General features: G+C 48.1%; 1 protein-coding gene across 2 annotated transcripts in view; it reads right to left on the bottom strand.

Annotated features, from left to right (window-relative positions):
• Positions 1 to 12,505, bottom strand: part of CCDC92 (coiled-coil domain containing 92) — a 30,332-nt gene extending 17,827 nt beyond the window's left edge. Inside the window, exon 1 of one of the 2 annotated variants that reach the window (XM_060250122.1) lies at positions 12,463 to 12,505. The gene's annotated coding sequence lies outside the window, so the exon portion shown is untranslated. Of the gene's footprint in view, positions 1 to 8,623; positions 8,646 to 12,462 lie in introns of those variants that run through there. The other variant, XM_060250124.1, reaches the window with a different exon arrangement.
• Between the last annotated feature and the right edge of the window lie 2,457 nt (positions 12,506 to 14,962).

The following is a 14,962-nucleotide window of genomic DNA, read 5'->3' as shown; positions in this document are numbered from 1 at the left end:
AATACTCCACCACGGCGGCTCTCCACGCTCAAGCCAGGGGCGCTTCCTACCCAGCTGGTTTATCTACGGGGGGCAGTATGAAGCAGCAGCCCTTCCCCGTTCTTTCCTGACCGTGACAACTGGTGAGAAAACAGCACAGAACTATAAAACGAAGTTGGGGCTCCTTTAAGACTAGAATTCTGGGCTTTTCTGTGCATGCACACTTCATATTGTTGGACTTATTGTTCGGTTGCTTCAGAAAAACATGGCCGCCCACCTGAGTCTATTGGCACAGAATTTGCGATGAAGCCAGGTTCTGGGAGTGTGCGGTCACAGCTCAGCTGCAGAACTGTTTTTCTCCCAGCTGACCTAGCCTGTCCTTTGTCCCCACCCCCCACCCCACCCCCGTTTCAATCAAAGCATCCCAGAAGTTGCCAACTGCTTCTTAAGCAAAACAGCAGATCCAATTTCAGGGAACTGTCTGCCAAAAATTCCTTTTGAACGGTCTCTAAAATGTATCAAAGCTGGACACAGCCAAAAACGATCCAAGGAGTCATCCATATATCCATCCTCGCTAAAACCATAGAAAACCAGCAAGATAATCCGAAGGCCGCAATGCCTCTTAACGGACAAAACACCTGCCCTGTTGGATGGCCGTAAATATGCCGGGTGGGTAGGAAATCATTAACTGGCTACCTGCACAGGTGTGGCTTCACTGAGGCCGGAGGGCCTGCAGAAAAAGCCGGTATAAACTTGAAATGTAATTCACTTTTAGACAGAGAGCTGAAGTACATCTCAGCATCCAGCCACAGTCCAAATCAACGTTTGCACCTGTAGTGATGCTCAGCAGGTATTAATTTCAGGAAAATTTCACCTTGCCTTTCTGTGCAAGATCCTGATAGATGTAAGTCGAGTCTGGCCCGTCCCATAAAATTGTCATGCAGGATAAAATGAGTGGATGGAAGAGTCTTTAAACCAATAAAAAACCTAACCCCGAAGGCTGAATTACCATAGTTCTGGCTGCTGTTGGATACCTTCTTTTCAATAAACTAAATGACTATCCTGAGCTTGGATGGGGAACAATAATTAACAAATACAATCCTCTCTCCAGTCTCCCAGAAATCTGTAGTTTTTTAGCAATTCTCTTTCATGGCAGCTCTCTCCAAATCAACTCCTCCATTTCTTAAGAGAGTGAAATTGCTCCTGGGCAAACATCAACCAAACTGGATGGAATTAACACGATTTGACAGATTGGGATCCAACCAGGCGGATGCTATAATCTCCAGCCAAAATATAGCCATCATTTAGAGCAGCTATAGAAACTCAGAGGGAGAAAAGGATACCCATCAAATTTAAACTGCATTGAGAGGGCAATTTAACTTGAGCAGCTACAAGCAAGTATGGGATCAACAGTTTAAAATGGAAGGTAGTCATTTTGCCAGCATTGGAAAAACCCCAAACACCAAGTCACCGTGTTGTCTAGAAATTCCATTGTGGTGCCTCGTCTTTTGTAGCAATTGTTTTATTTGTAGTGTCTCTCTGTGCAAGTTCAATACTTATCATTTCACATCGTGTTTTGTTGTGCGACACAAAAGCCGGCACGCATGAATTTCTTACTGCTTGTACATACGGAAACTTAATTTTACACCATTTGGTGTCGATGGACGAATTTGATTCTTAACCGGTTACTGGCTCCCAAGATTCAATTAAATAGAGCTTTATAAAGCAGTGATGGGGGTTAGGAGGAATTAGGGACTCCTGCTTTATGTAACTGGCAAAGGAAGCCCCAATAACTTTGCGCTAACGCAAGTACGCGCTGACGGCCACCTCTGCCAAAATCCAGAATTATTCCAGCCAAGGCCTCCACCATCTGCTTCTACCACCACCTCCTTTCTGGCCGGATTAAAGGGAAGGAGGATAGATATCTGTCCCCTGCAACAAGAGAAGCCACATTTGCTCCCAGCCTGGGGTGCCTGTGAGAAAGAGTTGTGCATACAGATAACTGATGAAGTGGGAATAATGGGGAGGGGGGGCGTAAAATAATGGACTTGAAATCTTGCTGACTGCTGGGAGGTGGGAGCCTTGGTCTGTTGTCCCACTTTTGAACCAGTGAGCTGTGTATATATACGAAAGACATCTGTACTGCTAGCTTAAGAGGGCTCCATTACTCTTTCAGTGCGACCCAAAAATCTTGGCGTTTTTTTCAAATTCACTGCCACAGGAGGTGGTGGCGGCCACAAGCGTAGCCAGCTTCAAGAGGGGTTTAGATAAAAATATGGAGCAGAGGTCCATCAGTGGCTATTAGCCACAGTATGTGTGTATATATAAAAAATTTTTTGCCACTGTGTGACACAGAGTGTTGGACTGGATGGGCCATTGGCCTGATCTAACATGGCTTCTCTTATGTTCTTATGAGGTTTCTTAAAAATTAAAAACACAGCAGAGCATGAAAACTCCCAGGCAGGTGGTGCCCAGATGCTGTCACTATTTTTCTTCCTACCAGCCATTGCAACGTGACCTTTAATACATTCTGTCAAGACGTTATTTCACCGCTGAAGATACAGGTATCCTTTGAAAAAGGTAAAGCCAGCCTTCCAGAGAGCTTGTTCTTTCCAGAAGAATATTAACCAGACTCTCCCCCCCAAAAAAAATTTAATTTTAAAATACGCTGAACTGCTCATCGTCTTGCCCCTTCCCAGACAGACTAGTCTAGTCTCCCTTCAGCCAACCTCTGAACCTCTCCCATCTTAATTTTTAGTTATTTTTAGTGACTCTGACAAATCACGGCTATAGAAGCAAGAAAGAACAATGATGAGGAGGCTGTCTTGCCAGCAGCGGAGATGAAGGCTCAGAAACCTAGAAGAGAAAGCAACACACACACATGGTCATCTATGTCCAAAACAGGGGGCATGCTGCTGGGAACTAAGTCCTCCATCTTAGACCTGGAAGTCTAATCATACAGACAGGAGGGGGATGGGGGGATAATATGTAGTTATGCCTTCACTTGCAGTCTGACATGGCTTACCAGCAAGGACCATCCTACCACATGAGCATATGCTATCTCTAATACTCCCTCTTCTTAGCTGTGAAGTCTTGTGAGAAAAATTCTACCTCCTGAGCTACTAGCATTAAAGTTGTGAGCTCCTGCATAAATTAGTTTGCTTTGGGGCCATTTTTTCCTGAGCCAAGACAAAAATGTGTGAGCCAGAGGCTAAAAACTGAGCCAGCTCACACTAACTCAGCTTAGAGGGAACACTGTTAGTGAGCTACTGGTATTAAAGTTATGAGCTACTGCTCTGAGGCTATTTTTCCTGAGCTAAGACAGAAATGTGTGAGCTCAAGGCTAAAAAGCTATGAGCCAGCTCATGCTAACAGCTTAGAGGGAATACCGTCTACCTCATTCTTCCACATTCATAGCCCAGAACTTTCATACTGACAACCACAATCTCAGCAGAAAGAAGTGTTGTGTTTTCAAAGACTCCGCATGAAAACAACAAAACTGCATCCGACTCCCTCCAGATCCGCCATCCTAAAATTTTTTTTCTATGAAAGTGAAGCTTAAAAAAATAGTCTGCATGTAGCAAGCCAGCATATCAGACAGAAAAATATAGCCATCCCTTATGTGCTACATTACTACATGCAGGGTGATATGCTGTTGTTGCTATTTAACTTATTTATGCACCACTTTCTTCCTCTCCAGTGGGGAACTAAAGCAGCTTATATCTCCTCACCCTCGTTTTATCCTCATAACAACCTTGTAAGGTACGTTAGGCGGAGAGTATGTGACTGGTCCAACATCACTCGGCAAACTTCCGCAGCAGAGTGGGGATTCAAATCGGGGTCTCTTCAATCCTAGTCTGATATTCTAACCGCCAGGGAGCATTAAAAAATATTCCCTCCCAAGAGAGTACAGTTGCAGAAGTCTACCACCTTGCCCTGTGTAATCACAGGTTGAGCAGTTCCAATTGTTGTTGTTAAGCTGGGAACAGGATAAGAAGCAAATGCATTATGTGGTGGTCCTCTTTCCCCGTCTCCTCTCCAGTTTTTGCAAATCAGGAGCTAATTTATGAAAATGCTCCTTGGAGCTTTTGGATTATAGCTAAACTAATCTCTCTCCTAGTTTGTGTTCTTAAATTTTCAGGGTTTTTTTTTTTAATGCTTTGGATTGAAATAGATTTCCAACAGCCCGATCAAACGCAGCTCTTCTGAGCGGTTCCACAGGAAGTTAAAAGCTGTGACATCTGCAGGCGCTTAAAATATATTAAGAGTCACCAGCAAAAAACTGCATCCATAAGGGAGCTGTCCGGTGGGTACCCAGCTGCCCAAACACTCCTGAAAATTTAATTGAAGCTGGTTTCAGTCTGCTGGTTTCAAAGATGCGGCAAGGACGCCCCACCCCTTGAAGTGCTTCTGAGCAGCCCTGAGTGGCTGAATTTTTTAAAGCGCCTATTTATAGCCCACTTCTGACATCCCCTCCAGTGCAAGTTACTTTAAGTGAGTGCCTTTGCAGGAAGAAAATAAAAAGGGGAGGGGGAAGGAGAGCCATTTTCAGAGAAATGAGGGGGGTGGAGGGAGAAATGTTCTTTGAACTACGTCTAGTGTTGAAAGAACAGGGTCACCTTCTCTCTTTACGCCCAGTTAAAGCGTGGTTTGCAAAGACTCTTTTTGAAAGCAACACATCTCTATTGTGCTCTGTGTCTGATCTTACAAACTCATCTCAAGAGGGGCATGATGCTCTTTTGGGTGCCCTTTGGTACCATCTCTTTAAATCATTTCCCGGGGCACAAAATGAAGAAGAAAGCAAGCAGAAGTTCCAGGGGGTACTTTTTTGCCAAAAAAGACCTAAGCATCCATGAGCGGTAATTTAGAGCAGGCCTCAGATTCAGTGGGAGCTCACAGGAGCACAGCTCCTGAACCTTGCTGAGAGTTCCACCTCTTCCTTTGGAAAATTCCACCTCCTTGTCCATTGAATAGTAGGTGCAGCTGCATAACAATCCCTGGATGAGCTCCACCACCTATTTTTCTACAAAATGACCGCTGATTTAGATGCAAAGACTGAGGGGAGGGGGATTCAGACTGGTGCCAAAGTGCTAAGCAAGAGAACTGGACTCCCCTCCCCATCTTTTAAGCACTGAAAGAGTGTGGGGGGAGGTTCTTCTGTTTTCTAATTAGGGGGATTGTATGGGAGAGGAAAGAGAAGAATTAATATCGCGGCCCCTAAGCCACCAGTCTATCAGAAAGTGGTCTGACAGAGGCCTTGCGGGAGATGTGAGTTCACCAGGTTTTGTAGCCTAAAGCTAGTTTGTTCAGTTGGACAAAAGAAACAAGGCTATACACCCTGAGTAGAAAAGAGAGGCACCTGTTCTACCAACTTGAATTCTTTTAAAAGCTATTGTTTAACTCCTGCTTAAGTCTTCCTCCACTGTTTACACAAAGTCACTGTGGCGAGATGCAAAGCAACCTTGTGTTGACAGAAACCACTCATTTCCTTGCCCCTCTCGCTGCCTTGATGCAAGCGCCACACCTACGGCACTGTCCAAAGCAGGCAGACACTTTGCTACCAATGTGGTATGGCACCGTGCCACTGGCTTACAGCATAGTGCGGACAAGCCCTCGAGAAATGCCAAGTTTGGCTGTACAGCAGACAGAACCCAACAACCTGCTAGAATACCTCACCCTGACTAGCACTTAACTCTTTAAAAAACAAAGTCCAATCAAATGCTTCTCCTCCTGGGAATCAAAGAGATAAGACACAGCAGAGTGGGTTTCAGGTGCCCGTTATTCCCTCTTTCCTTATCATATTCTGGTACAGACAAGGTACCATCCATGAGCAGGTGTCCCTGCATGGCTTTAGCAGGGAGCCTTTAGGCGAGAAGAAAAGATTGGATTTATACCCTGCCCTCCCCTCCCTGGAGGAGTCTCAGAGTGCCTTTCTCTTCCCCACAACAGACTCTGTGAGGCAGGTGGGGCTGAGAGAGCCGCTCTTGAGAGAACAGCTCTGAGAGAACTTGTGATTGAATCAAGGTCACTCCAGCAGCTGCATGTGGAGAATCAAACCCAGTTTTCTCACGTTAGAGTCTGTGCACTTAACCATTACACCAAACTGGCTGTCTCCTTCTCAATTTCAGCCGCTCCACCTGCAATAGAGAAGCAATTCCACTGCTCTGCTTTATAGGGCTATTGTAAGAATTACAGGAAGGCAATACATGCAAGGTGCTTTGAACAAAAAAGTGTTTTCTAAATGTTAAGCATGATCGGGAATACGAAGATTTTGCTTGCGTTTTGCTTAACCGTGACAGATAAGTGGGGAATAGAGCATCTTTAAAGCGCTGACTGTATTGGAGAAGAAACGAGTTCAGGTTATCCAGTCCTGTGGCAGGGGGCGAGGGACCTTCTGCCCACTAACAAAGGGTAACCTGTCCTACTTGGCCCCACCCAATCCCTACCTCCCGTCATTCACCACCATTGTTCATGGGGGGCAACACAGCAGGAGGGACTGGAGCGAGACAACAACTGCAAAAACGTTCCAGTCTTCCACGGTCTGGTCCCGAAAAGCATCCACACGCTTGTGAGACACAGCAGGGAAGTTGCTGCAGTATGATGGTTTTAAAAAATGTGCATTGCAGCAAGCAGGGGAAGGAAATGCCTGCAGAAGAAGCGATGATATTAAAGCAGAGTCTTTTGCTGTCCCCAATGCATTTACCTGTTCTCTGAATTATTAAAAGGACCTCAAGGATACCAGGAAGCTGCTGCGGTCGTCTATACCAACAATAACAGACTCTGTTCTAATCGATAGGATCTCAGCATTCCCTTGGGGCTTCAATTTTACCGACCGAGCCATTTCACCTCTGTCTTCCAGAGCAAATGCCACACGCCCCGTGCAGCCAGCCCAGGGCACAAACAACATCTGTTCATCGCCAACTTCAATAAGAACATAAGAACATAAGAGAAGCCATGCTGGATCAGGCCAACGGCCCATCAAGTCCAACACTGTGTCACACAGTGGCAAAAATGTTATATACACACATACACTGTGGCTAATAGCCACTGATGGACCTGTGCTCCATATTTTTATCTAAACCCCTCCATATTTTTATCTAAACTAAATATGACAAACTGCAAAAAACCAAGCACAGTCCTCCGGCATTACTGACATAACAACACCTATAGTGTTCAAAGTTGACCTCTGCGAAAGGCTCACCATTACTTACGCGGTCAGCTGCAATGCCTAGGAGAATTACTTCTCTGAATGCAGTTTGCAAACTTGATTTGTTCGACCCCCCTCGGCAATTCCGATGTCTAGTGAAAAGGGGAATGGCGGACCAAGTATGTAATGTGACGCATGCTCTGACAAATTTATTCCATTTAAGATCAGAAGAGAAGCCATGTTGGATCAGGCCAATGGCCCATCCAGTCCAACACTCTGTGTCACATAAGAACATAAGAGAAGCCATGTTGGATCAGGCCAATGGCCCATCCAGTCCAACACTCTGTGTCACACAGTGCCAAAAAACCCAAGTGCCATCCGGAGGTCCACCAGTGTGCCCCCCCCCCCCCGAGCACCAAGAATACAGAGCATCACTGCCCCAGACAGAGAGTTCCAACAATAATAACATTTGTTTTATGGTTCTTTGGAATACTCTTCAGAAGTGGCAAATTCTCCTTCTGACCAGCTGGCAAGAATGAAGCTTAAGAGATGGTTGTTTCTGCCCATCCTCCAAAAGCAAATGTGTGCTATTCAGTACTCTTTAGCAGCAATAAACTCTTCTCTGTCCCTGTCTATGCAATAATAGTTTCACTGAAACGATTACAAATCCCATTTGTTCTTTCAGATAAGTTGTCCTGATATCTGTATTTTTTTCTTAAAAACCTCTCTCGATAGCAATAATCAAAATGATTAGGAAGTTGCTACAATTCAATGTCTAGCACCCAGTTCTATCAGTTCTTGCATGCTTATAACCCCTCCCTTCGACATGGCTGCCCCACCTTTCACGTTAAGGATATTCAGCAACAAGGACAACGACAAGCTTCCAGGGTTTTTTCCCAGTCCCACAAAACAAAAAAAGAGAGCACAGTTTAGTTTGTCGAATAAGTTAAATGCTCTGAATACATCCAACTAGTTTCACGCTGGAGATGCACGAAACTCTGTGTTGGGGGAGGGGGGAAGAAGCAGAAGGACAACAGATAAAAGAACAGGGATTTCTGACAGCCAATAATTCTCTTTACGAATTCAGCCTCACAGAACCATCCTCCAAATCATTGCTTTCTGTTTAGAGTCCAACAAACAGCACTCAAAGAGGGGCGATGCAGCCCCGTTCGAAAGCCAAACGCAGCACTATCACAAGGGTTCATCGCTGCTGCGTAAGACCAGACAGAAGTACCTCCAGCTCTGCGCTCCAGCCCCGAGAAGAAGGGCAAATCTCTTGGATCTTCTATCCACCTGCAATGCGGACCAAAACCTTCCCGCCCGGCCTCAGGGCTGCCAGAGCCCCTCTTTTAACGCCTTCCTTTATTCTACCTTTGCGAGAGAGCGCACGGAGGCAGCTGGAACGACAAGACAGGAATAATTTCAAGTTTCCCAGCCGTCTGCGGCTCCGATGATGCAACGCAAACCAAAAGAATCCACCCACATTTCTTTTCCCACCTTCGATCTAAGCCGAGGAAGGGTGCCGAACCACGACTACCGGCTGGGAGAGAGCTTCGCTCGGCTGGTTACCATTTCCACCAGGGAGAGGCTGACTGGCCGGGCTGGTGCTGAGATTGCAGCCCTCCTTCTCCCCAGGCACGCAAGAGCCCTTCCATCCTCTCTCTCAGCTCGCCCGGCCACGCTATGTGACTGCTGTAACGGGAGATGACGGCGGCAAGAAGGTCACCTCCCCCAGCCGCCACCCCACCCCCCCAGCTAAACCCAGCCGGCACTGCCCTTCGGAAGCCCTCCTCTTGTTAAGCTGAAAGGGAAACTGGATCTGATGCTAATTCTCCTGCAAACGCCAACCCCACCGGCACAGCAAAATTAGATTTCCTCTCTAGGATACAAATAGGACCGGAGCGGGGGAGACAGGGCTCTTGGCTCAGGGATGGAATTAGGATGAGTTCAACAAACACTTTTGCTGACAGGTTCATGCCGGTCAGAGGCGGTGGGACAGCGACTCGCTTGCTCTGTTCCTACTTGTCCCCCACCCCAATTCTAAAAGGGCCCTGAACCCATGCAGTGTGAGGGGGTGGGGTATGTGTGACAGCAGTGAAAATAAGTTCCTGAAGGAACAAAGAGCAGAAACGGCTGCTTGTGCTGCCCATGAAAAAGACCTCAAGATGGCCCTTATGGGAAGCCAGTGACCTTGAGGTAAGGCAGACCCCCAAGAGGTGGGGTGCCTCCTGAGTCCTGACCTGGGGAAGGAGGGAGGGAGAGGAAGCTACCCTATTGCCTCCAGAATGGAAACCAGCCTTTCAGTCCCTCCTCTTTTTGCTGTTTTGCCGCAAAGGAACTTCAAGAACAGAATGGAGAGGGAAACTGCTGAATTACAAATTATTATGAAACTTGGAATAAACACCTCCCCAGGACTGAACAGGGATATTGTTTTTTTATCTCATTACATATACTAAATCAATTTTCAGCAAGTATAGCTATATATCCACAGTATACCAATGTATTTCTCTTTTAGAATAGTGTATCAGAATGATGTTTTTTGTATTGACATACTCAAATAGGGATACTGGCTGTTTATCTCATTACATATACTAACCCTCTTCCCCTATATTTTAATGTGTTCTTTTTTCTAAAGGCAAACTAGAATTATTTTTATATGTGTGTTGCCTGTTTAAATCAAACCCTTGAGAAACCTATGCCCTCATTTTAACCCACAGCTCACATTACAACAGACTCTCATTTATTGCAATTCATACCCAGGATACTTAATGGGTTTAGTACACGGACATCCATCTGCTATTCCAACTTAATTCCAACTGGAGAGCCAGTTTGGTGTAGTGGTTAAGTGTGCGGACTCTTATCTGGGAGAACCGGGTTTGATTCCCCACTCTTCCACTTGCACCTGCTGGAATGGCCTTGGGTCAGCCAGAGCTCTGGCAGAGGTTGTCCTTGAAAGGGCAGCTGCTGTGAGAGCCCTCTCCAGCCCCACCCACCTCACAGGGTGTTTGTTGTGGGGGAGGAAGGTAAAGGAGATTGTGAGCCACTCTGAGACTCTTCGGAGTGGAGGGCGGGATATAAATCCAATATCTTCATCTACCTCACAGGGTGTCTGTTGTGGGGGAGGAAGGGAAAAGAGATTGTGAGCCACTCTGAGACTCTTCGGAGTGGAGGGCGGGATATAAATCCAATATCATCTTCTTCTTGTGTCAGCCCAGTTAACCTAAACTAACAAACACCAATTTGTGACTCTTTTAATCTGCTAAAAAAAACATTTCCATGACTGCATACTAACTCATTGCCCGCTTTCTCTATATTTAGGACTGCTTGCCACTCCATCCTATAGTATAGTCTGGAGTGTGCTTCTACCACACGAAAACTTACATTCTGAAATTCGTTGGTCTTAAAGATGCAACTTGACTCTTGCTTTGTTCTACTGCTTCAGACCAACACGGCTGTCCACCTGGATCTATCCTCTTTTTATGGGAAGAGGAGCGTCTTGCTTGTTCCGTATAGAGGGGAGTTACCATAACTCTTCAAGATGTCCTTATCTTTTTGGTGCAAAGGAATTGACTCGCTTCTTCCTTATGAATAAGAACTCCCCATCACTACTGTGGTCACTTCCCCCAAGTTTCCCATGCAGAGATGGCTACACCGGGAGGGGCCAAACTTGTTTAACGTAAGAGCCACACAGAATAAACGTCAGATGTTTGAGAGCCACAAGACATGAACATCAGATGTTTGAAAGCCGCAAGACAGGAAGGCAGGCAAATAGTTTGGGAGAGAGGTGGAAAGAAAGCAACTTTAACTTTAAATGCATTCTTCAAGCTGCCAACTGGCTTGGCTTGGAGAAGTGATATGACTTCTCCAAGCCAGCCAACGCGGTGGTGGTGGGGGGGCTCTGAGAGCCACATAATATGTGTGAAAGAGCTACACATACCATCCGCACTATACCATCCAATCTTGAGACAACTCTCCTCTCCCCCCCACCACCACTTGTTTAGTCTCCCAACCACTGGGGGAGGGGCAGAAAAGGATACTAATTCCACATATGGAGAGAAGCTTGGGCAGGCGGGGGGAGGTTTACATAGCAAGGGAGCTGTTTAGGTTCCTATTTTCCTGTCCGCAGAAGAGAAATGTACCAAATATTCCATAAACACATCTGTATCACTTAGCCGCCCTGAGTCTGCCTTGGTGGGGAGGGCGGGATATAAATAAAGTTATTATTATCATCTATGCATGTCCTATATTCCTGTCTGCACAGGAGCCCATCTAACAACTGAAGCTGTTATTATTCAAAGTCTGAGTTCAGTGGCACCTTTAAGACCAAAAAAGTTTAAAGCTGTGTTTAAGCTGTCCTTATTCAACAACAACGATACTATTGTCTGAAGCATCTTCAAGACCAACAAAAGTCCCAGGGTACAAACTTTTTGAGATTGTTTAATCTCCCTGTATTCTCTTCTGTGTGCATGTGTAACATTTTGCGTTATTATTACCATCATCATTATTATAATTACACTTGCCAAATAAGGAGAGCAATGTCTGAGACACCCTTTAACCAGTTGCCATCCACACCAAATCCAGGAGATTGCTGTCATTTCATTACTCTATGAGGGGGAGGAAAAGTTACTAACTAGGGTTGCCAATCCCCAGGTGGGGTCAGGAGATCCCCCAGTTTGGAGGCCCTCCCCCCACTTCAGGGTCATCAGAAAGTGGGGCAGAGGGAAAATCTGCTGGGCACTCCATTATTCTCTATGGAGACCAATTCCCATAGGGTATAATGGAGAACTGATCCACAGGTTCTGAGGCTCTTGGGGGGGCCTGTTTTTTGAGGCAGAGGCACCAAATTTGCAGCAAAGCATCCAGTACCTCTCTTCAACCCCCCCCCCTCCCCCAGTTTCAAAAAGATTAGGCTGGGGGTCCAATTCTTTGAGCCCCAAAAGAAAGTGCCCTTATCCTTCATTGTTTCCAAGGGAGGGAAGGCATATAAAAGTGTACAGTCGTTCTAAATGTGATGGCCAGAACTCTCTTTGGAGTTCAGTTCTGCTTGCTCCTGGCTCCACCCCCAAAGTCTCCTGGCTCCACCCCCAAAGCCCCCAGTTATTTCTTGAACTGGACTTGGCAACCCTAAAGCTAACCTTCCACATGGGGGGGGTGTTTCCTTGCCTCCAAATCCCCGCCCCCCCTCCCTGGGGCCCCTCCCCCTGAGGGGAGCGCGAGCCACCCTGGCCCACAGCGGCCCCCTCCCCCTTCTCGCGCGCGGTGCATGCTGGGAGGGACGAGGGGGCTGAGGCGAGGGCAGGGGCGAGAGAGGGGGCTTCTTCGTCTACTCACCCGAGGGGCCGCCGCCGCTGCTCCCCCCGCCCCACTCCACTCCAGCTGGGGGGCGGGCGGGCGGGGGAGGGGAAGGGAAGGGAAAGAGCTGCTCCCCAGCGGGAGCGCGGCGGAGGGAGGGGGGCCCAGGCCGTGACGTCGAGGCCAGGGCGACTGCGCAGGCGCGGAGGCTCAGGTGCAGCCGCGGCAAACAGCAGCTCCGTCGCCATGGCAACCGGGCCGGCGCTTCCACCCGCGGCGGTTGGCTGGGCTTCTCTCCCTCTTACCCCGCCCTCTCCCTCTAAGCCCCGCCCATCGGGAGGGGAGGGAGAAGAGGCGGAGCTTCCGCGGCGGTCCAGGGATGGCAGGTGCTTGGGGTGCAAGCTCCAGGGCGGGAAATCCCTGGAGGTTTTGGGATGGAGGTCTGGGAAGGGGCTCAGCAGGGTATAATGCCATGCAGTCCATTCTCCAGTGCAGCCAGTTTCTTCAGGGGAATTGAACTTCGTTGTCTGGAGATCAGCTTCAAGTTTCAAAACGATTGGATCAGGGGGTCCAATTCAATTCTGGGATATCTCCAGGCCCCGCCTGGAAGTTGGCAACCATATATTCAGGGGCAGTGTCCACACAACCATGCTTGGAGGAATCTTGCTTAGGTCCCAGGAAGTATTCTGCTGGATATTATTGTTATTGCTGCTGTTGTTGGTGTAGCTGCATAAAGTATCCTAAGAGCAAGATTGCTGTACAATTGATTGTGAATGGATCAGCCCTGAAGCCAGGATTTGAAGAATTGAGGAGCCCTGATTTTTTTTTCAGGGGGCACATAGTGGCCCCAACCTCCATGGTCTTCTCTCCTACCACCACTGAGGAGGAAAGCTTTCAGCTTGCTGCCATACAGCCTCCCCCCTCCCCATAGTTGCCCCAAGGTGATCCCTTTCCACCCCTCTTCCAGCAACTCTGGTGGGGAGGTTTAGATACGTGCCGCACAGTCTCCTGCCCTTACCTGTAGCATGATCCAGCTAGGCAACCCCAGAGGGACAAGGCGGAGGGGGAGTGGAAGGCGCCACCAAGTCGCAGCTGACTTCTGGAGCTACAAGACCTCCGATTCGGATTTCTTCCTGTCGAGGGCGAGCCGAGGCTGCCCAAGCGCAGCTCCCACCCTTGCTTGGGTGGCCAGCGAGACCAGGCCAGAAAACCCCTGCAGGCAAACATCACCCCTCCACTGATCACCAGCCCCGGATTGCAGCCGGGACCTCCACCTGTGTGCACCAGCCTACCCTACCCTGCCATGTCTGCCTGCAATGGAACCATCCGCTCCTTATCCCCGCTGCCCCACTTGAGGGCCAGAGCAGTCTCTTCTTGCAGGTGCCCTCTAGCCCAGCATCAACCCAACGTGGAGCTTAACTTCCAGGCCCTAAGCAAGCAGAAGCAACTGTGTATGATCACGTGCCCTAAGCAAGCAGAAGCAACGGTCTATGATGACGGCAGAATGGAGAAGGATCCAGCCGAGGCACTGGAGACTGGTTAGGGGCCCCAAGTCAGGGGGCCCCGTCTAGCAGTCAGGGGGCTGTGCCCCCACAGGCCCCCTCGTAGCTACGGGCCTGGATTGGATACTGCTACTATTGCTTCTTATTAGTAGTAGTAATAGTAGAGTTAGCAGTGTTCTTGTTATTTATGTATAAATCATCTCTGTCGCGATCTAGCAGGTGATCCTTGGGCTGATCACATCCTAGTACGTTCTACATTAAACTTGCTTTGAAAAGGGCTATTTTTGTCAGGGACTGGGATTGTATGATCTCCGTGCACTGCCTTCCCATCTGTTCCCAGGCCCCATTGAAAGTGCTGGTTCTGAGGTTGAAGGCCCAAAATGGCTAGGAGCTAGGCTGCCTGAAGAAGCGTCTCCTCCTATATTAGCCTGCCTGCCAGTTAAGATCTGTCTCGCAAACTGTGCTCTCTGCGCTGCTATCCAGAGATAAGAAGAAGAAGAAGATATTGGATTTATATCCCGCCCTCCACTCCGAAAAGTCTCAGAGCGGCTCACAATCTCCTTTCCCTTCCTCCCCCACAACAGACACCCTGTGAGGTAGATGAAGATATTGGATTTATATCCCGCCCTCCACTCCGAAGAGTCTCAGAGCGGCTCACAATCTCCTTTCCCTTCCTCCCCCACAACAGACACCCTGTGAGGTAGATGAAGATATTGGATTTATATCCCGCCCTCCACTCCGAAGAGTCTCAGAGCGGCTCACAATCTCCTTTCCCTTCCTCCCCCACAACAGACACCCTGTGAGGTGGGTGGGGCTGAGAGGGCTCTCCCAGCAGCTGCCCTTTCAAGGACAACTCCTGCGAGAGCTATGGCTGACCCAAGACCATCCCAGCAGGTGCAAGTGGAGGAGTGGGGAATCAAACCCGGCTCTCCCAGATAAGAGTCCGCACACTTAACCACTACACCAAACTGGCTCTCTGATAAGATGCATGGCAACTAGAAACAGGGCATTTCCTGTGGCGGCACCTCAGTTTTGGAATACC

This window comes from Heteronotia binoei, chromosome 11, assembly GCF_032191835.1.
Source record: "Heteronotia binoei isolate CCM8104 ecotype False Entrance Well chromosome 11, APGP_CSIRO_Hbin_v1, whole genome shotgun sequence".
Taxonomy (NCBI): Eukaryota; Metazoa; Chordata; class Lepidosauria; order Squamata; family Gekkonidae; genus Heteronotia; species Heteronotia binoei.
Note: the sequence above shows the minus strand (reverse complement) of the source record. Positions and strands in the feature narration are given on the sequence as shown.